Source organism: Macaca nemestrina, chromosome 7 (genome assembly GCF_043159975.1).
Source record: "Macaca nemestrina isolate mMacNem1 chromosome 7, mMacNem.hap1, whole genome shotgun sequence".
NCBI classification, from domain to species: Eukaryota; Metazoa; Chordata; class Mammalia; order Primates; family Cercopithecidae; genus Macaca; species Macaca nemestrina.
The window spans coordinates 119,223,721-119,246,501 of record NC_092131.1 but is presented as its reverse complement, the minus strand read 5'-3'; the positions used below and the strand labels follow the sequence as shown (position 1 = coordinate 119,246,501).

General features: G+C 37.0%; 1 long non-coding RNA gene across 7 annotated transcripts in view; it reads left to right on the top strand.

The window, feature by feature from the left end:
- The window catches only part of LOC112428728 (uncharacterized), a 74,684-nt gene that overhangs the window by 2,003 nt on the left and 49,900 nt on the right, over positions 1 to 22,781 (top strand). For 6 of the 7 annotated variants that reach the window (XR_011626257.1, XR_011626258.1, XR_011626254.1 and 3 more), the window contains exon 2: positions 612 to 858. This is a non-coding gene — a long non-coding RNA (uncharacterized lncRNA). The remainder of the gene's footprint in view (positions 1 to 611; positions 859 to 22,781) is intronic. The other variant, XR_011626255.1, reaches the window with a different exon arrangement.

The window sequence follows — 22,781 nt, the reverse complement described above, 5'->3', positions numbered from 1 at the left end:
TAGTAAGAATTGAAAATTTTCAATAATTTTCGATTCATTTTTCTATTTTTTTCTTTGGCCAATTTTGTTATTTATACTTTTTATTTGAAATTATTAATTTATCTAAGCTTTTAGATTCTAGATAGCTGTAAATTTGTTCATAATATTTTCATATGATTTTTAAAATTCTGAATTGTCTCTAACTAAAATCATAGCATTGTTCTAACTAACATGAATTTAGACTCTTATTCTTTTTCTGGCTATTGCTTGTTCTGTTTTTCTATTTTGTTTTTTTCAACATTCATTCTTATAATATCCTTTCTTCTTCTTCTTTTAGGTTTACAATATTTTTCTTTACTTTTATTAAATATGTTGCTCATTTATTTCCAGCTTTTCTTGCGTATGTGGTTAATAAATAAATGTAACTACTCCTCTACATTTTGTCTTAAGCCCCACTTTAGATGCATCCCATGTGCTTTGATATGCTGAGATTTTGTTGACAGTCATAAATATTTTGTAATGTCTATTGTAATTCTCTCATTGACTAGAGATTATCATGACACAGCTGTATAGCTATTTATGAGAACCTTTGTCTTACTGGGAACACAGTCAGCTGTTATTTCCCTTTGCAGTTGTTAAGTGGCCACGACTGCATTGCAGCCAACAAAATGTGATCAGATGTGCTGTCCATTATCACCTTTCCTGATCCCTAAGAACTCCCACGCTTGACTCTCGATGTTCTTCTGCCTTCCCCTGGCTTCATGCAGACGAGCTCAGAGACCTTGGAAATCAAGCATTGAAGACAGATGAAGCAAAAGGGAGAAAATGAACTGCTCACAAAAAATAAACACCCCTTGGAGGCTCTCATTGAGGAATAAAGTAAGCTTCTGTTATGTTTGAGCCATTATGCAGCGGATGCTTGTTTATCATAGGACCCAGTGGTACTTTAGCTAACATAGCTATATGGGGTTGCATTTTGTTAATTTTAAAATAATGTATTTATTGGATTTTTTATCTAATTTAATTGTTTTATAGTCAAAGATCTGATACCACTTCTTTGGTTTTTGTTGAAACTTCTTTGGGGCTTGATAAGCAGAGTTTGCTTATAAATGTTTCACATAAGTTCTAAAAGTATATATTTTCTTTATTTCTTTGACCATATATCTATGATCAAGCCTGTTAATTATAGCGCTCAACTTTTCTCTCACTTTACTAACTTTTGGCTACTCGATTGCTCTAGAGAGGCTTTGTTAAAATGTTTTCCACTTTAAGTGTAGAATTGTTTTATTTTTCTTAAAAGTCAAGTCATAAAAGCAGAAAGTAGTATGGTTGTTGCCAGGAGCTAGGGAGTAGAGGAAATTAGGAGATGTTGGTCAGAGTAGGAACTTTCAGTCATAGGAAAAGCAAGTTCTGGGGGTCTAATGTGCGACGTGGGTGGTGATGGGTGTAATTAATTTGACTGTAATAACCGTTGCAAAATGTGTACTAATAGAAAATTAACACATTGTACACCTTGAATATATTCAATCTTTATTCAACAATTAAATAGTTTAAATAGAAACATTATTGCTATTAAAAGCAATGATTGATTAAATTTTGATTCATAGATTTTGAAGCTCTATTGTTAGACACATTTATTTTTGTGATGGTTTTATCTCCTTATCATTTTGAATGCTTGCTCTCTTTATAGATTCACTGAGTTTTTGTCTCAGAATTCTTTTTTCTGACATTCTCTTTGCCAGATTAGCATATATTTTTCATTTTATTATTTTAAAACTTTGTCATTTTTTTTTAGGTTGTATTTTTTAAAACAGTATATATCTGAGTTGTGCTTTTATTACATCTGATCTGAGGATTTGTACCTTTTATATTCAAACTGTTTATAATTACTCTGTTTGCTGACATATTTGGGCTTGTTTTTACTGTCTTCTTTTGTTCTGCAATTATTACATTTTATCTATGCTATCTTTTTCTTCTTTCTGGTCTCCAATTATTCTATTAAATTAATTAAATATATACACAGCACATACACATACACACACACACACACAGACTAGAATAACACCTGGAACACAGTGTGATATAAGATGATTATTATTATTAATCAAGTTATTTTCATTTTATTATTCCCATGTTACCTTTATCTCCATTTTTGTTACTCCTTTTGTAGTTATTCATTCTATTCTTTTTTAGTGGTTACTCTTAATTTTTAACAGGTGTTTATTAACATAGTAAAGTCTACAGTTAATTCAGTATGTCTCTTCCCCTAAAGGTCTAAATTGTAATTTTCCTCTACTGGTTTCATGTTATTACTGCTCAGCATTTAATTTCTTCTTTTTAAAATAAATTACACAAAATTCACTTTCTTTAGTGTTTTATTTCAATTTATTTAGATTATTTAGATTCATTGAAATACTAACCTATTTCTTGAATACGTTATTTCTTGCATTCCATTCTTTCTGGAGAATTTTATTTTTTGTTGTCATTGAAGAAAATTCCTTAGTATTTCTTTAAGTGATAGTTATTGAGTTGCAAAGCTTCTCTGTCTTTTGAATCTGAAAATAACTTCTTTTTTAATTAATTCAATCATTTATTTATATCAGTATAGACTCATGAATATGTATTTTATACTTCAAGTTTTATCCAATGCTATTTTATTTTATCCAATATAAATTATTGGAGTAATTTGTTGCTCAAATTATTCCAGTTTTGGCCATTAAGAGCTTCTTCAGTTATCTCCTGTGTCCCTTTGGCATTCCCTTGTCATTGTGGGGTTTTGTGTTTTAGCATTTCCTTACCTTTTGGCTCTATAAGATGCTTTAGGCCCATCTTGTATATTTCCTGACCCAGTCCTAGAATCAACTATTTCTCCAAGGAGCTTTGTTTCCTTTTATTGGAGAATGGTATTAGAAACCAAGATCAAGGTGCTAGGTGAGCTTGTTCCTACTGTAGTGTTATTTTTTTATGCCTGTTCAAATGACAGAACAAGGAGATTTATGTGCACATACTAACCCAAGTATATACAGATATCTATAAATTTTGCTATATGCAACATGTTAAACCAAGCATGAGTTTCTACTGATGTTCCTAACTCTAGTACATTCCTACATGGATGAATCTAGCTTCCTTCCCTTGGCATCTGTAAACTCTCACTACAACAATGAGAAACTCTCTCTCACCATCCAGCATCCATTTGCTCAACCGCTCAATATGAATATATATCTCAGTTAACCCACACTACTGTGGGATACAACTTTCAACTACAGTGTAGTACTTATGTACAGTTTCTTTTGCCTTTAGTTGTACAGACTTTGCTCATTTCCAGAATTACTTCAGTCAGCACCTCTTTCCCTCACCCCCTTCAGGGAGGTTGTTTTGTACACTTAGAATACAGTTAGATTATTTTGTCAAATTCTGCATACCATCCTGAGATTTCTGCAAAGTGACAAATTCTTTGTTTAAATTTGCATACATTAAATTTCATTCTTTTTGCTGTAACATGCAATGGCTTTGAAAAATGCAAAGTGCCATGAATTTAAAATTATGGTACCATACAGAATAGTTTTCCCACCCTGAAAACATCTGTGCTTTACCTATTCAACCCTCCCTCTCCTAGCCCTGAATCCCTGGCAAACTACTAACTTTTTTACTACCTCTGTAGTTTTGCTTTTCCCAGAGTGGCATATAATTGAAATCATACAGTATGTAACCTTTTCAGACCGGCTTCCTTCACTTAGCAATATGTATTTACTATGGTCTGAAGGTTTGTGTTCCTTCAAAATTTATACGCTAAAATACTAACCCCTGATGTGATGGTATTGGGATTTGGGGCCTTTGGGAGGTGATTAGGTTATGAGAGTGGAACTTCCATAAACAGGATTAGTGCCCTTATAAAAAAGAGACCCAAAAGATCCGCCTTGTCCCTTTCACCTTGGGAGGACACAATGAGAAAGCACCATCTATAAACCAGGAAGCAGGTCGTCATGAGACACTGAATCTGCCTTGATTTTGAACTTCCCAACCCCCAGAACTATGAGAGAAAAAAAAAATCTACATTGTTTATAAGCTATCCAGTTAATGCCTTTTTTTTTTTTTTTCTTTTGAGACAGAGCCTGACTCTGTCACCCAGATTGGAGTGCAGTCGCACAATCTTGACTCACTGCAGCCTCCACCTCCCAGGTTCAAGTGATTCTCATGCTTCAGCTCCCCAAGTATCTGGGATTACAAGCATGTGCCACTACGCCCAGCTAGTTTTTGTATTTTAAGTACAGATGGGGTTTGGCCATGTTGGCCAGGCTGGTCTCGAACTCTTAACCTCAAGTGATCCACCCCCTTGGCCTCCCTAAGTGCTGGGATTACAGGTGTGAGCCACTGCACCTAGCCGGTTAATGGCATTTTGTCAACACAGCCCAACTGGACTAAGACGATATTTTAGGTTTTTCCACATCTTTTCATGGCTTCGTAGCTAATCTCTTTTTATTGTAGAATATTAGTCAATTATATGGATTTACTAGTTTTGTTATCCATTCATCTATCGAATGACTTCTTAGTTGTTTCCAGCTTTGGATGATTGTGAATAAAGATACTATAAGCATTTGTGACCAGGTACAGTGGCTCACACCTTAATCCCAGCACTTTGGGAGGCCGAGGCAGTCAGATCGCTTGAGCCCAGGAGTTAGAGACCAGTCTGGGAACATAATGAAACCCTGTTTCTACAAAAAAACTCTAACTGGGTGTGGTGATGCAGGCCTGGAGTCCCGGCTACTCAGGAGGGTAGAATCATCTGAGCCCAGGAAGTCAAGGCTGCAGTGAGCAGTGATTGCACCACTGTTCTCCAGCCAGGGTGACAGAGTGAGACCCTGTCTCAAAAAACAAAACAACAGAAAAACAAATAAACAAGCAAACTTGCATGCAGGTTTTTGTGTGGACCTAAGTTTTCAAATGACTTGGGTAAACTGATAGCACAACTACCGCAGTGTATGTAAGATTATGTTTAGTTAGTAATTATCTGCTTAATTGTCTTCCAAAGTGACAGCTATGCCATTTTGCATTTCTATCAGCAATAAATGAGTGTTCTGTGTTGCATCCTTGCCAGCAAGTGGTGTTGGCAGGTTTTGGTTTCTGTTTTAATTTTAACCATTTTAGAAGGTATATAATGGTATCTCATTGTTGTTGTTTTAATTTGCAATTCTTTAACAACACATAATGTTGAGCAAGTTTTTATATTCCTGTTTGCTACCTGTATATCTTCTTTGGTGAGATATCTGTTAAGATATGTAAATTATCCTGTTTTCTTATAATTGGATTTTAAGAATTTTGTCCATTTTAAATAAAATGCATTTATCCCAAGCTTTGGCTTTTCTTCTTATTCTCTTAACAGTATCTTTTGAAGAAAAAACATTTTGAATCTTAAGAAAATGAATCTTCAAGCCATAAGCATAGCAGATTTCTCTGTTGGTTTCTTTCATTAGAGTTGTATAATTTTCTGCATGAAGATCCCATAAACATTTTACATTTTGGTGCTATTGTAAATGCTAGTTTTTAAATTTCAAATTCCAATTGTTCATCACTGGTAGATAGAAAGGCCATTGTTCATTGTGCATTCACCTTGTGAGTCCCCAGATCTTGCCACGGCCTGAGGCTGAGGTCTGGGTATATCTTGCCATCTGTCAGTTCTGGACACAGCTTTTCTGGTTCACAAGTCTTTTCAGCACTTTTGAACAACACTAGAATTTTTTGGTAATTGCTATATTTAATTATATATATATTAATTATATATATATTAATTATATATTTAATTATATATTATATATAATTAATTGCTATATTTAATTTAATTAATAAACTATATTTAATCATATGGTTGTGCCGCCTAAACTAGTCACAACGTTATTGCTCTCATTCAGCCATTCCATATTGACTTCTGTGAGCAAATAATCTCCCATAGCTCCAAACAGGAGGCACAGGAAGCCCCCTTCTCCCCTCAGCTCCTCTAAACTGTGTAGAATTGTTTCTCTCCTTCTGTAATCTCCCCTGGGGTTGCAATTTAGGTGAGAGAGTACATGTCACATCTAACCTCTAATCTTATCTCCTCTAATTCTTCCCCAATCAAGACAGGGTTTTAATTGCTTTCTCATGCAGAGATAAACTACTCTTATATCTCATTCAGTTCCTCTGTACTCTGTGGCTTATAAGGATGGCATCCTTATAACCCAGTTTTCAAAAGGCATTCCTGGTTTAAGACTGTTGTCCCGAGGTCCTATGCAATTTTGCATTTGTCTCAGATTCTTTTTACTTTTAGTAAAGTACTGTTACTGGCAGTTGAGTTAAAATGACTTGGAATAATTTTGGTGGACTTCTGCTTTGTTTAGCTCATTCATGGTGTCTTCCAGTACTGTATAAGATACATATCAGTGAACAATGTTTTCCCTTTGAATTATTAAAGTAGTAAAATTTTTTTTATTAATTAAACTTTTTAATGAGTAATATGTGTACATGGTTCAACATCTTAAAAATCTATAAGGACACATAGTGAAAAATCTCTCTTTTCTCTTTCTATGCTCCTGCCATCCAGAAATATTTTATGCATATTCAAGAATGTATTATACAAATACACACACAAATATTTATGTATTACATTTTATAAAGTAATAGCATATTATACAAATTGTTCTACACCCTCATTATTATTTAATATGAAATGGAGATCTTTCTATTTCAGAATCCTAAACTATTTTCTTATCTTTTTATAGCTGATTACTGGTTCATTTTATGGGTGTACTTTATTTAACCAGTCAGTCCTGTATTAACAGATATTTAGATTTCCCCCCAGTTGTTTACTCTTATAATTGTATGAAAATAACCTTACAGCCACATCTTTGTGAGTTTTTATTCCAGAATTAAAATTTCTAGATCAAAAAATGCATTTTTAATATTTCCAAATTGGACTCTATAGAAATTATCAAATTAGATCATCAATGTATGTCAGTGGGTGCATTTTCCTACATACTCTCCACCAAATAATGTAGTCAAATATCCTTATCTTCACCAATTTAATAAAGAATTTCTCAGAGGGGTTTTAATGTATATTTTGATTATTAATGAGATTAAGCACTTTCATAAGCTCCAGACAACTATATATACTTTTGATGGACAACTTTCTTATATGCTTTGCCCTTTTTTTTTTTTTTTTGAGACGGAGTCTTGCTCTGTGCCCCAGGCTGGAGTGCAGTGGCGCGATCTCGGCTCACTGCAAGCTCCCCTCCCCGGGTTCACGCCATTTTCCTGCCTCAGCCTCCCGAGTAGCTGGGACTACAGGCGCCCGCCACCTCGCCCAGCTAATTTTCTTGTATTTTTTTTTTAGTAGAGACGGGGTTTCACCGTGTTAGCCAGGATGGTCTCGATCTCCTGACCTCGTGATCCGCCCGTCTCGGCCTCCCAAAGTGCTGGGATTACAGGCTTGAGCCACCGCGCCCGGCCTTGCCCATTTTTTAATTGAGATTTTGTTCATTTGCTGTGAATGTGTAGGAGCTACTTACCTATCGGAGAATATAGTCTTTTCTTGTGATATGATATGCAATAATTTACTTCTTAGATTTTATCTAATTTTTAGTTTTGCTTTGTAGCGTTTTGTTTGTTTATTTGTTTGAGACAGGGTCTCACTCTGTTGCTCAGGCTGGAATTCAGTGGCAGGATCACAGCTCACTACAGCCTCCACCTCCCCGGCTCAATTGACCTTCTCGCCTCAGCCTTCCAAGTAGCTGGGACTACAGGCGTGTGCCACCACACCCAGCCAATTTTTCTATTTCTTGGTAGAGATGAGGTCTCACTATGTTACCTAGGCTGGTCTCAAATTCCTGGGCTCAAGTGATCTTCCTGCCTCAGCCTCCCAAAGTGCTGGGATTACAGACATCAACCATTGTGGCCAGCCACTTCTAGTGGATTTTATCATGCAGAAATTTTGTATTTTCATGTACTTTTATCTTTATATTATGACTTCTGTGTTCTATATCATAGTTAAAAACATTCCTCATTCTGGGTCAGGCGCTGTGGCTCACGCCTGTAATCCCAACACTTTGGGAGGCCGAAGCAGGCGGATCACGAGGTCAGGAGATCGAGACCATCCTGGCTAACACCATGAAACCCCATCTCTGCTAAAAATACAAAAAATTGGCTGGACTTGGTGGCACACGCCTGTAGTCCTGGCTACTAGGGAGGCTGAGGGAGGAGAATCGCTTGAACCTGGAGGCAGAGGTTGCAGTGAGCCGAGACTGTGCCACTGCACTCCAGCCTGGGCGTGAGGGAGACTCCGTCTCAAAAAAATAAAAATAAAAATAAAAAATAAATTAGCAAGGCATGTTAGCATGTGCCTGTGGTACCAGCTACTTGGAGGTCTGAGGTGGATCTCTGGAGCCCAGGAGGTCAAGGTTGCAGTTAGCCGTGATTGCACCACTGCATTCCAGTCTGGGTGACAGAGTGAGACTGTATCTCAAAAACAAATAGTATTTATTAATTAAAATAATGATTATGAAAAGTATATAGTATCCCGGAAAAATATTATGAATATAATTTGTTGTTAAATGCAAAATGAAACTCTATACCAACATATATGTAAAAGATGTATATACACATGGTTATTTAGCAGAGAGCAATTTTTCTTCCTTTTTAAGAGGTTACATTAATAAGAGATTTTTCAAAGTTTTAAACTGTGTATATAAAATATTTTAATGACCCTTAGTGGCTTTTATTTGGAAGTTTTCTAAGGTTTATTTTATCATATATTTACCCATTATATTTTATTGTGTTATTATTCTTAAGCCATCATTCAGATTGAAATATTTGAAAGGAACACTTTAGAAATGTACTAATTATTTTGCTAAGAAGTGGCTAATTCAGAAATTGCCATAGAAGAATGACATTAAAGTCTAAGTCATTAAAAAATCACCTTTTTAGAGCTGTCTTATGGTCAAGCAGAGCTATCACAATTGCACCACTATTACCCAAATGTAAAAAAGAAAGAGGAAGAAAAGAGGAAGGGGGAAGCTCATAAAACTCTAGGTTTTAGGTTTTTCTTTTTTCCATATTAGGTGCAAATAATACTTGTTCAGCCCGCCTCACAGGATTGTTCCAAGACTCAAATGAAAGAAAACACGATAAGGGAGAGTTACTGTTATAATTATGAAAGTGCTTATTAATGTCATTCTCCTTCTAAATGTGCAAAGTTCCACCTGTTTTGAGGGAATAATGCCACCAGTCCTATAATAAATGTTGAGGTTGCTAATATCGTCAAGAGATTGGGTTTAAAGGGAGGCCAATTATGTCTAGCTCCACACTTTGCAGGCAGCTGGCTTTTATTTTCTCCCCTTTGGAAGAGCATTGCTTCACAAATCTTGACCTTAGTAGAGACTGAATGAGAAAATGCACAGCCTGACATTGACTTTGAAATATCTGACAGGACACAAGGCTGAGAGCATCTATCAATAATTCATTTCAGGTTACGGGGCAGAACAGGATCCCCACTGATTTTAAAGCCATTAATTGGTTGTTAGACTCCATTAAGTCACTCTGGATGTGAAAAGTATGGCTGAAGTTTAAAAACACAGAGATAGCAAAGGCAGCGCTCTTTTATTTTTTCTCACAACTGGTGTGACATCTTTGCCAATGAGAGAAAAGCTTAGGTCAAAGGGGGCTGAAAATTGAGAAGACATCTACTTTCTTTGGTCTTTATACTCAGGAACCAAGCAAAGATGGCAAGTTTCTCAAACCATTGCCCTTTCTCCCAAATGAAACAAAATCTTTATCTTGAAAGTTAGTTTCCCAATGGCTGCTTTATAATTTTGTAATGAATGCTGTTTGCAGATGTTTTATTAAAAGTATATATTTTAAAGACAGAAAAGGAACTCATAAGTAAAAATAAATAGATTTGTTAAAAATCACCTGTTAATCAAAAACTAAGATAGATTCCTTATGCAGATTGAGTAGAGTTTGTAGCCATTTGATACTAAAAGATAAAGCAACAGCTAAGGCTGGGGCACCTACAGGGAGAGTGGTACAGATCAAAGGAGGTATGGCATTGGGGCAGGGAACAGATGCAGGTGTTGGGCTTAATAATTTAGCAAAATAATGATGAAGCAAATCGGTCATTCTGAAATCTGCTTTTAACCAATTTTGAATTTTAAAGAACTGATTGTGCTTTTGTCTATATCCAACTATTGGCCATCTGCAAGCGGTATCCTCCTCCTGAGCTGCAGTGCTTTTACGTTACAACGAAGGAGTTCTACAAGAAATCTTTCAACTCGTCTCTAGTTTCCGTTTTTTTTTCATTCTATCACATGTCTTCCTGAATAACCACAAGTGCACCAAGAAAACAGCAATTTCATATGTGATTATGGAACAATACAGGGGACAATGCCGTTTATCTCTCACACAGTTTTCCTGTCATGCATTTGACATTATAGTTCTCATTTTGCATACAGCGCCTTTTTATGAATATTCAATTCTCATGGAAACACAGACAGGAAGGTGAAATGTTTATTTGTGTTTCCATTTTTTTCAGATGAAAAAATCGGACCCAGGAAGTTTAAGCGAATCTAAAGATGGCAGGAATAGAAATAGACACACAGTTTTGGAGAGATTTTTATCTTGATTGCATTCCGGGCATCATTCTGTGAAGCCTTTACCTGATCCTTATGATTAGAGACATAGCGGGGTGATCACAAAATGTCCATTGAGTTCATGCAATGCTTTCCTATGTCAAAATAATAACGATCAGCCCGAGTGCAGTGGTTCATGCCTGTAATTTCAGCACTTTGGAAGGCTGAGCTAGGTGGATCATTTGAGGTCAGGAGTTTAAGACCAGCCTGGCCAACAGAGTGAAACCCCATCTCTATTAAAAATACAAAAATTATTGGGAATGGGAGTTCATGAGTGTTCATGAGAGTTCAGTTGCTACAAAGAGAATAAAATACCTAGGAATCCAACTTACAAGGGATGTGAAGGACCTCTTCAAGGAGAACTACAAACCACTGCTCAGTGAAATAAAAGAGGACACCAACAAATGGAAGAACATTATTCCATGCTCATGGATAGGAAAAATCAATATCACAAAAATGGCCATACTGCCCAAGGTAATTTATAGATTCAATGCCATCCCCATCAAGCTATCAATGACTTTCTTCAGAGAATTGGAAAATACTACTTTAAAGTTCATATGGAACCAAAAAAGAGCCCACACAGCCAAGACAATCCTAAGGAAAAAGAACAAAGCTGGAGGTATCATGCTACCTGACCTCAAACTATACTACAAGGCTACAGTAACCAGAAAAGCATGGTACTGGTACAAAAACAGATATGTAGACCAAAGGAACAGAACAGAGGCCTCCGAAATAACACCACACATCTATGACTATCAGATCTTTGACAAACCTGACAAAAGCAAGCAATGGGGAAAGGATTCCCTATTTAATAAATGGTGCTGGGGAAACTGGCTGGCCATATGCAGAATGCTGAAACTGCATCCCTTCCTTACACCTTATATAAAAATTTATTCAAGATGGATTAAAGACTTATATGTAAGATCTAACACCATAAAAACCCTAGAAGAAAACTTAGGCAATACCATTCGGGACATAGGCATGGGCAAACACTTCATGACTGAAACACCAAAAGCAATGGCAACAAAAGCCAAAATAGACACATGGGATCTAATTAAACTAAAGAGCTTCTGCACGGCAAAAGAAATTATCATCAGAGTGAACAGGCAACCTACCAAATGGGAGAAAATTTTTGAAATCTACCCATCTGACAAAGGGCTAATAGCCAGAATCCACAAAGAACTTAAACAAATTTACAAGAAAAAACCACCCCATCAAAAAGTGGGCAAAGGATATGAACAGACACTTCTCAAAAGAAGACATTTATGCAGCCCACAGACACATGAAAAAGTCCTCATCACCACTGGTCATCAGAGAAATGCAAATCAAAACCACAATGAGATACCGTCTCACACCAGTTAGAATGGTGATCATTAAAAAGTCAGGAAACAACAGATGCTGGAGAGGATGTGGAGAAACAGGAATACTTTTACACTGTTGGTGGTAGTGTAAATTAGTTCAACCATTGTGGAAGACAGTGTGGTAATTCCTCAAGGATCTAGAACTAGAAATACCATTTGACCCAACAATCCCATTACTGGGTATATACCCAAAGGATTATAAATCATTCTACTATAAAGACACATGCACACATATGTTTATTGCAGCACTATTCACAACAGCAAAGACTTGGAATCAACCCAAATGTCCATCAATGATAGACTGGATTAAGAAAATGTGGCACATATACACCACAAAATACTATGCAGTCATAAAAAAGGATGAGTCCATGTCCTTTGCAGGGCATGGATGAAGCTGGAAACCATCATTCTAAGCAAACTATCACAAGGTCAGAAAACCAAACACCACATGATCTCACTCATAGGTAGGAGTTGAACAATGAGAACACATGGACACAGGGAGGGGAACATCACACACCGGGGCCTGTTGTGGGGTGGGGGGCTGGGGAAGGGATAGCATTAGGAGAAATACCTAATGCAAATGTCGAGTTCATGGGTGCAGCAAACCAACATGGCACATGTATACCTATGTAACAAACCTGAACTTTGTGCACATGTACCTTAGAACTTAAAGTATAAAAAAAATTGTTTTATATATAATATATTTTATATATTTATATATTATATATTTATATATATATATAATTGAATACTACTCAGCCCTAAAAGGGAATGAAATAATGGCATTTGCAGAGACCTGGATGGAATTGGAGCCAATTATTCTAAGTGAAGTAACTCAGGAATGGAAAACCAAACATCGTATGTTCTCTCTCATAAGAGGGAGCTAAGCTATGAGGACACAAAGGCATAAGAATAATGCAATGGGCTTTTGGGACTCAGGTGGACAGGGTGGGAGGGGGTGAGGGACAAAAGACTACACGTTGGTTGCAGTGTATACTGCTTGGTTGAGGGGTGCACCAAGATTTCAGAAATCACGAATAAAGAACTTATTCATGTAACCAAACACCACCTGTTTCCACGAAACCTATGGAAATAAAAATTTTTTTTTAAAATACAAAAGTTAGCTGAGTGTGGTGGCATATGCCTACAGTCCCAGCTACTAGGGAAGCTGAGGCAGGAGAATCGCTTTTACCCGGGAAGCAGAGGTTGCAGTGAGCCAGGATCACACCACTGCATTCCAGCCTGGGGGACAGAACAAGACTCTGTCTCAAATAATAATAATAACAATCAAACATCAGGAGATGACCTAGTTTTTTTAATAAATAAGGAAACAATCCTTTCAGTTATTTCCTCTTCCCAGCTGATTCTTCAGTTCAGAGCTTCCTTTCTTCTTTCTATTTCCAATAGTGTGTGGCTATGTGCTCCCCAAAAATGAATGCACAGGGGTACAAATGTTAATTTTTGAAATGAGTACCTATTAATGCCTTTCTTTAAAAGTCACCATTATACCTTTCCAGTGCCCTTAGATCATCAGTGTTTGAAATCTAAGCATTACACAAGCAGCAGAAGCATTATCAAGAATGATTAATCCATACAATGCAATTATGCACCTGCTGCTTACAGGCATGTGAAATACATTCTGGGACAAGATGGGAAATACAAATACAGGCACGGACATGGACTGGTTGCTGGGATTCTTCTCACCATAACATTATGGTTTTGCTGCTGCCACTGCAGAAACTGTGGTTCAGGTGGCTCAGGGACAATGAGAATGTCCACAGTCTTCAGTCCAAGAAATGAAACGCAGGAACCTTCAGGCTTTTTGTAATCACTGTGTTTATTTCATTTCTCCTTCACCATGGCTGTTACTGGCAGGAAGGCTCTCAAAACCAAATTCCAAGAATTGCATTAAACATATTTAACTCACGTACATGGAGTTCTCTCTTTATGCCTCTGGATATGAGATGTCCCAAAAGAAAGTCTATTCTTGAATCCAATGGTTTCCAATACATATTTTGTATTGCCTCCTTTTCTCATTATCTGTCAACTCCCAAGTTGTTCTGATGATCTCAGTCATGAAAATACCAGTGGGTTCCTGAGCATGAAATTAAAATAAAGAGATTTTCCACATGATTGTTTAATTCCACTTGCAGAGGAGAAGACAGAGGCCCAGAGAACATGAATGAATTACCCAAGGTTGTGACTTGTAAGGAACAAAACCTAAAAGAGTTCTCAGTAGTATGCTCTTTTCTTTACTGAGTTGTCCCTACAGTCTTCTTGAACCTTACTTATAATTCCAGGTGCACTGTATGTATCCAAAGTAGTGGTTCAAGCTCCTCTATTGGAATATTATTTACTTATTTTCATTATGTAGTTGTTATTATTATTATTATATGCTGTGACATAAGAAGGATAGTCTTTGTTGTCAGTTCCTGGCAGAAAGTTACTAAAACCCTTGGAATTTGTCTTTTGTTCTAATTAGGTGACTCTTAGTGGGCTTTTAGATAGCTTTAGGATGGAGGTTGGTTGCCAGAAAGATCAAGCCTTTAGCTTGATCCAAATTAGAAATCTGGAACTTTTAGCCCCACCCCGCAAAGTCTGGGGAGGGAGAAGAGCTAAGATGAGTTAAACGCTAATGGGCAATGAATCAATCTGTTTAAATGATCTTTTGAGATTGTGTGTATGTATGTGTGTGTGTATAAATTCAGTCTTCCAAATTATCAAGGCTCTCTGTAAAAGTAATTTTTGAACTTTGCGGAACTATAAGCAGCCTTACTTTCACCATTTTTCTGTGTGAAGTAACATCACTGAAACAATTCATCTTTTGTATTTGTTTCCAAGAAACAATGCAAGTTGCAACGTGATCTCAGACCTGTTTCATATGATTATCTTTGATTTAAACTTTCATATGAAGAAGGTGTAAGACAGAAGTACAGACACGGTGTGGAGATTGGAGAGTAAGCTAAGAGGGCGGCACACATCTGTCTTTGGAAAAAGAGTCTGGCGGAAAGTTGAGAGAGCCTGCCGTAACTCCGCTGTGGCTTTGTGGTGGGCATATTCAGTACCGCGAGTTTTCCCACCCGCTGTTATTTTTCTACATAAAAATACAGCTCAACGAAAACAGCAAGGCATAAATATTAACTAGGCCTAGCGTGAAATTATGTTTAAAGAGATATTGTCCAAGTAAAGTACAAGAATATACAGAAACTATCCTTTTATGTTAATATTTTCAAAAGTGTTTTGGAAGAAACCTGTTGGCTCCACTAAATGTCTGATAGGCAAGGAGGTTCTTTTTATTTTTGTTGTTGTTGTTGTTGCTGTTGTTGCTGCTACTGCTGCTGCTGTTGTTGTTGTTGTTGAGACGGAGTCTGGCTCTGTTGCCCAGGCTGGAGCGCAGTGGCGGGATCCTGGCTCACTGCAAGCTCCGCCTCCCGGGTTCACGCCATTCTCCCGCCTCAGCCTCCCAAGTAGCTGGGACTACAGGCCCCCGCCACCGCGCCCGGCTAATTTTTGTATTTTCAGTAGAGACGGGTTTCACCTTGTTAGCCAGGATGGTCCTGGTGATCCACCCACCTCGGCCTCTCAAAGTGCTGGGATTACAAGCGTGAGCCACCACGCCTGGCCCGGCAAGGAGGTTCTTAATCTGTTAGAAACCGACTACAGGCCGTTATAATAGAGCCAAGTCTCTGTTAAGGTCCTTGAACTCAGGCTCTCAGCTTTGATATGACTGAACTGAGCAAGGGAAATAGGTCAGGCAAAAATAAAACTTTCTTGATTGGAATAATAAGAATAATTTTTTATTTTGCAGAGCCAGGAGATTTTATTCAGCACAAGTGTTTATAATTTTCTGTTTTCAACGTAAAAAAACTGAGTGGAAAAGAATTGCAATGGGGAACAAGGAGATGCTTTGCTCTGAAATGAACAGAGAGGTTAGCAAGCCCAGTGGCCAATTCTGCATAAACAGGTAGCAAAAGTACAAGTGAACAGTGGTACTTGAACTTCCTTTGCAGACATTAAAATGCCTGATAATCAATAAAAAATAAATAAAAGTTTTGTAAAATAATTGTGTTACCTCAACTAATAAAACTGCTCACTTTTTTTCTGATATGTCCTTAAGGTTGAAATGATAGTTTTACAAAGTGATATTTCTCAGCATCCATACGTGTTTTAATCCCATCTCTCTGCTTAAACTTTAATATAAAGGTTTGTCTGTGCCCTCCCGTGAATTTTTCAAAATTGTTTCACAAAGACCTTTGAGGACCAAATTGATTCAAAGCAAATGGAATAGAATAGAACTGAGATTAAGAACGCTTCGTTCTTATCTGATATCTGATTTTGGGCGATTTAAATTTCATTTTCTGTGAAGAATGTTTAATGAGTTGTTAATTCCAAGTCGTATACTTATCAAATTTTATCATTACATAGGCCACAAATTTTGTTTTTAAAAATACAACGAATGAATACAATAAATTAGTAAATGTGCTAATCTTGTTCATAAAATGTATCACTAATATTTTAATGTTTCTCCTTTTTTGGTTCCATGTGTGTATTATGTGTATATATTATGCACACATACACACAATACATAATGACACGAGTGTATAGCCCATACCAATTAGGTCGTCCTGTACATTGTTTTGAAGGCTGCTCTTGTTTTACATAGAAATATATTATAATTTTCTCCTCTGTCATTAACTATTCTTCACTCTATCATTGTGTGGCTATTCCATTGTTTAGACAAGCAGTTCTCCATTATTAGACGTTCATGTTTTCCCCCTAGTTTTGCTTTTAAAATAATCGAGTATCATTACCGTTGTCTATACACATTTACAAATATCTCTGATTATTATCTTCTGGTAAATGGCTGAATCAAAAGATATGTGCTTTTTAGAGCTTTTGATTAATGTTTCCAAAATGTCTTTGAGGATTGCTTTACTAAAGTTTCCATGTGTACTTCTACCAGCAGTAAAATAGTGTTCTTTTCCCATGCCACCGCCAACTTTAGATATTTAATAAAAACTATAATCTTTGGTGATTGCAGAAAACAAAGGCAAAAATTCAATATTTAAAAAATGTGAATGCTTGTGAGATTGAAAATTGTATAACATGCCGACTGGTCCCTGAATCTCCCTCATACCTCATCTCTATTTTCATCTCCTACGGTGACTAGCTTCCTTTTGGTACTTTCATGCTATTTTGAATATTATCATTTTCTCATGTAAATATAGTGTGCTGAGTGGTGGGCCCCAAAAAGATATGTCCATGTCCTAATTCTCAGAACCTGTGAGTATTACCTTATCGGTAAAAGAGTAAATGTTACCTTATTTGGCAAAGGATGCAATTAAGGGTTTTGAGAGGAAGAATTAATCCTATATTATCCGAGTGGGTCATAGATCCGATGATAAGTGTTCTTAAAAGAGGGACGCAGAGGGAGATTGGAGAGACATAAGAGGAGAAAGCAATGTGAAGATGGAGGTAGAGAATGGGGTGATGTGGTATCAGGTACAGGAAAGCAGCCAGGCAGCCACCAGAGCCAGAGATAGCCAGGAACGCATCTTCCCTTACGGTTCCTAGGGAGAGCACAATCCTGCCGGACCTTGGACTTCTGGCCTCCAGAAACTGTGATGGAAGCCATTTCTGTTTTTAAGCCGCAAAATTTGTAGTAGTTTGTTACAGGTTACAGCAGCCCCAAGAAATAAATACAACAGATTAATTCTAAACCTGCAAACCTCCATTTATTCTTCACTATTAATATTTTCTCCATTTCAGAATAATTTTAGAATCATTTTTTTGTTAGAGGGTAATGAAAAATAAAATTGTGTGCTGATACTACTTAGAATAATGTTAAATCTATAAAGAAAATTGGAGACAACAGACATCTACCATTTTCATCCTTATACCTAGGCTTCTGGAATGGCTTTTTTAGTTATTCTTCTTTTGTGTTACGTTATAAAGCTTTGACTTTTTTTTTTTTTTTCATATGGGCTCTGTAGTTGAGTTTATTTTTAAGGTTTTTTTTTTTTTTTTTTTTTTTTGTAAGTGCATTATACTTTGTTGCTAACATAATTGAGTGTGATATGTTCTCAGTCAGTGCTTTCTAATGGAACTTGCTGGGGTGATATAAATATTCTCTCTTTGTCCTGACCAGTGTGGCCAACACTAGCCACATGTGGCTATTGAATGCTTGAAATGGGGTTAGTGTAATTGAAGAGCTGAATGTGTATATTATTTCATTTTAATTAATGTCAATGAAAGCCACATATGGCTACAATATGGGACGACATAGTTCTACGTGATTATTGCTGCTTTATTAGATGACCAAGGCAGTATAGCAAAATGGTTAAGAGCATGGGCTCTGGAGTTACATAGTCTGAGTTATATCTTAGCTCCACCATTACTAGATTAGTGGACATACACTGGGAAATAACCCTAAGTATTGGTCTGGAGGCCAGGGGGCAGGTGGGAAGATCCTCAGATAAGCATTGTCTTATAGTGGACTTGTGTCATTAAGGTTTGTTTCATCATAGTCTTCAAGCAAGAAGCTGGGAATAGTGAAATACTTCTTTTTTAATTTGAAATTTTTATTTTATTTTTTATTTTTCCATAAGTTGTTGGGGTACAGGTGATGTTTGGTTACATGAGTAGTTCTTTAGTGGTGATTTGTGAGATTTTGGTGCACCCATCACCCAAGCAGTATACACTGGACCCTCTTTATAATCTTTTACCCCTTACCCCTTTCCCACCCTTCTCCATAAGTCCCCAAAGTTCATTGTATCATTCTTATGCTTTTGTGTCCTCATAGCTTAGATCCCACATATCAATGAGAACATGCAATATTTGGTTTTCCATTCCTGAGTTACTTCACTTAGAATAATAGTCTCCAGTCTCATGCAGGTCTCTGTGAATGACATTAAATTCATTCCTTTTTAAGGATGAGTAGTATTCTATCATATATATAAAATATATATAATATATAGTGTCCTATCATATACATATATACATATATAATATATATGTGGATAAAGAAACTGTGAGATATATATCATATATATCGCATATATATATGTGTGTGTCTGTGTGGCTTGATGGACAGACAAAATTGGGTTGGTTCCACGATTTTGCAATTGTGAATTGTACTCCTATAAACATGCATGTGCAAGTATCTTTTTCATATAATGACTTCTTTCCCTCTGGGTAGATACCCAGTAGTGAGATTGCTGGATCAAATGGTAGTTCTACTTTTAATTCTTTGAGGAATCTCCACACTGCTTTCCACAGTGGCTGTATTAGTTTACATTCCCACCAGCATTGTAGAAGTGTTTCCTGATCAACATATCCACGCCAATATCTACTTTTTAAAATTTTTTAATTGTGGTCATTCTTGCAGGAGTAAGGAATTTTTCACATTGTGGTTTTGATTTGCATTTCTCTGACCATTAGTGATGTTGAGCATTTTTTCATATGTTTGTTGGCCATTTGTATATTTTTCTTTTGAGAATTGTCTATTCATGTCCTTAACCCACTTTTTGATGGGACTGTGTTTTTTTCTAACTGATTCGTTTGAGTTCATTGTAGATTCCGGATAGTAGTCCTATGTCAGATGTATAGATTGTGAAGATTTTCTCCGAGATTGTGAAGATTTTCTCCCACTCTGTGGGTTGTCTGTTTACTCTGCTGACTGTTCCTTTTGCCATGCAAAAGGTCTTTAGTTTAATTAAGTCCCAGGTATTTCTCTTTGTTTTTATTGTACTTACTTTTGAGTTCTTGGTCAAGAAATCCTTGCCTAAGTCAATGTCTAGAAGGGGTTTTCCAGTGTTATCTTCTAGAATTTTTATAGTTTCAGGTCTTAGATTTAAGTCCTTAATCCATCTTGCATTGATTTTTGTATAAGGCAAGAGATGAGGATCCAGTTTCATTCTCTTACGTGTGGCTACCCAATTATCCCAGCACCATTTGTTGAAAAGAGTGTCTTTTCCCCACTTTATGTTTTTGTTTGTTTTGCCAAAGATCAGTTGGCTGTAAGTATTTGGGTTTATTTCTGGGTTCTCCATTCTGTTCCATTGGTGTATGTGCCTATTTTTATACCAGTACCATGCTGTTTTGTGACTATGGCCTTATAGTATAGTTTAAAATCAGATAGCCTGATGCCTCCAGATTTGTTCTTTTTGTTTAGTCTTGCTTTGGCTATGCAGGCTCTTTTTTGATTCTATATTAATTTTAGAATTGTTTTTGCTAATTCTGTGAAGAATGACGGCAGTATTTTGATGGGGATTGCATTGAATTTGTAGATTGGCTTTGGCAGTATGGTCATTTTCACAATATTGTTTCTACCCATCCATGAGCATGGGATGTGTCTCCACTTGTTTGTGTCATCTATGATTTCTTTCAGCAGTGTTTTGTAGTTTTCCTTGTAGAGGTCTTTTGCCTCCTTGTTTAGTGATATGGTTTGACTCTGTGTCCCCACCCAAATCTCATCTTGAATTGTACTCTCATAATTCCCACGTGTTGTGGCAGGGACCTGATGGGAGATAATTCGAATCATGGTGATTCCCCCATGTTGTTCTCATGGTAGTGAATAAGTCTCACGAGATCTGATGATTTTATCAGGGGTTTCTGCTTTTGCATCTTCCTCATTTTCTCTTGCCACTACCATATAAGAAGTGTCTTTTGCCTCCCGCCATGATTCTGAGGCCTCCCCAGCCATGTGAAACTGTAAGTCCAATTAAACCTCTTTTTCGTCCCAGTCGTGGGTATGTATTTATCAGCAGTGTGAAAACGGACTAATACAGTTAGGTATACTCCTAAGTATTTTATTTTTTTTGCCGCTATTTTAAAAGGGGTTGAGTTGTTGATTTGATTTTCCATTTGCTCGCTGTTGGTGTATAGAAGAGCTACTGATTTGTGTACTTGTATCTGGAGACTTTGCTGAATTCTTTTATCAGCTCTAGGAGGCTTCTGGAGGAGTCTTTAGGGTTTTCAAAGTAGACGATCATATTATCAGCAAACAGTGACAGTTTGACTTCCTCTTTACCTATTTGGATGCCCTTTATTTCTTTCTTTTGTTTTTGATTGCTCTGGCTAGGACTTCCAGTACTACGTTGAAGAGGAGTGGTGAGAATGGGCATCCTTGTCTTATTCCGGTTCTCAGAGGGAATACTTTCAACTTTTAACCATTCAGTACTATGTTGACTGTGGGTTTGCCATAAATGGCTTTTATTACATTGAGGTATAGAGAATAGTGAAATACTTCTTCGTCTCCAAAAAGTTCGGAGGAATCTGGGTTTCAAGTTTTTTGTGTGTACCTATCCGGATAGCCCCATCCCAAATCTCAAGGTCCCATTCCTTCTCTTTCAGGTCCCTGACTTTGGCGTTAGAATTCTCCCAGGACTGCAAATCCAATGTTCTCTGATGTTTTGCTACTCTTAGAATTGAGTCATAATCCCGTTCCTCAGTTTGCCCCTATCTCCACCACAACTACAGGAAAAGAGAATAGCTTTGAATGTTGCCAAAGAAGTCCTGAAGGAAAGAAAGCCCAAAGAGGCTTTTACGGTTGTCTTTGAACTGGTGATTGATGGTACTGAGCTTTCTGTTTTCTCTTCAAAGCATCAGTGGTGTTCAACGTCAGCCACCAAATTCCACTGACCTTATAATTACCATTTTCCTCGTATTTCTCAAATGCCAGAAACATTGCTTAAGCTAGGGATTTGAGTTAATGTAGTCTACTGAGAAAGGGATTGCAGGGAAAAAAAATGAAGGAAGCAGGGAGGGAAGAGAAGGGGGATAAGTAGAGAAGTGGCCTCAACTGGAGTCTAGCTGAAGCCTCAGCATGAACTGTACCACAGAGGCAGCCCACCATTAAGGCAAGGATGTCTGCCTTTTGTAACTCTGTATCAGTCAGCTATTGGCTGCAGGCTACCCAAGGGGAAAGTAAAGCTTAGGCTAAGGCAATTTCTGTTCCGCAGAGTATACCTTTCTAGAGAAGTTGTAGCTGTGAGCTTTTAGCAGTTAACACAGCAACCGAGGGGATCTGGGCAGGACACCAGGGGTGTCCACTACCCCAATTAAGAAAAGAGTACCGAGGTTTGAATTTTAATCAAAGACTTATTTTTTCTTTTAGATTATCGTAGTTTTTTTTTCTAACTTGAATTGTGTGATGTATTATATCAGTAGTTATTGGTTGTTGTTTATCTCTTTATTTACTCCAGTAATTGACCTATTACTGAGTCACTTTATTCTACCTTGTCCATGATAAGTTAGTCTTTTTACATTACTGTTAAATTCTATTCACAAATACTTTATTAAGGATTTTTTTTCCTGCCATGTATAGCTGTATAGTCTACTTTAATAAATGTGGCTCAAAAGAACAACAATAATTTATTTACACACAATTTTTCAATTTGGGTAAAGCATGGAGGGCATGGTTTATTTGTGTTCCATGTTGTATCTATGGGGATGGAACAATTGAGACAGTTTTTTCTCTAACGCGCCTGGTGCCTTATTTGGGATGGCTTAGTGTATCTCTCCACTATAACTTCTCTTCCTGACTAGCTTGGGCTACCTCTCACCATGGTGGCTGGGTTCCAGTAAGTAATGTTCCAAAAGGACAAGTCCCTTTGTGCAAGCACACATCAAGTCTCTATTTGTGTCTGGTGTGCATTAGCAGACCTATTGTCCAAAGCTAGGTACATAGCCAAGCCCAGAGTCAATGTGAGACTATCAAAGCGTGCAGTTGAAGAAGTCAAGGTCACTTGAGACCATCAAAACATCGGTTTGCTACATTCCACCCTAA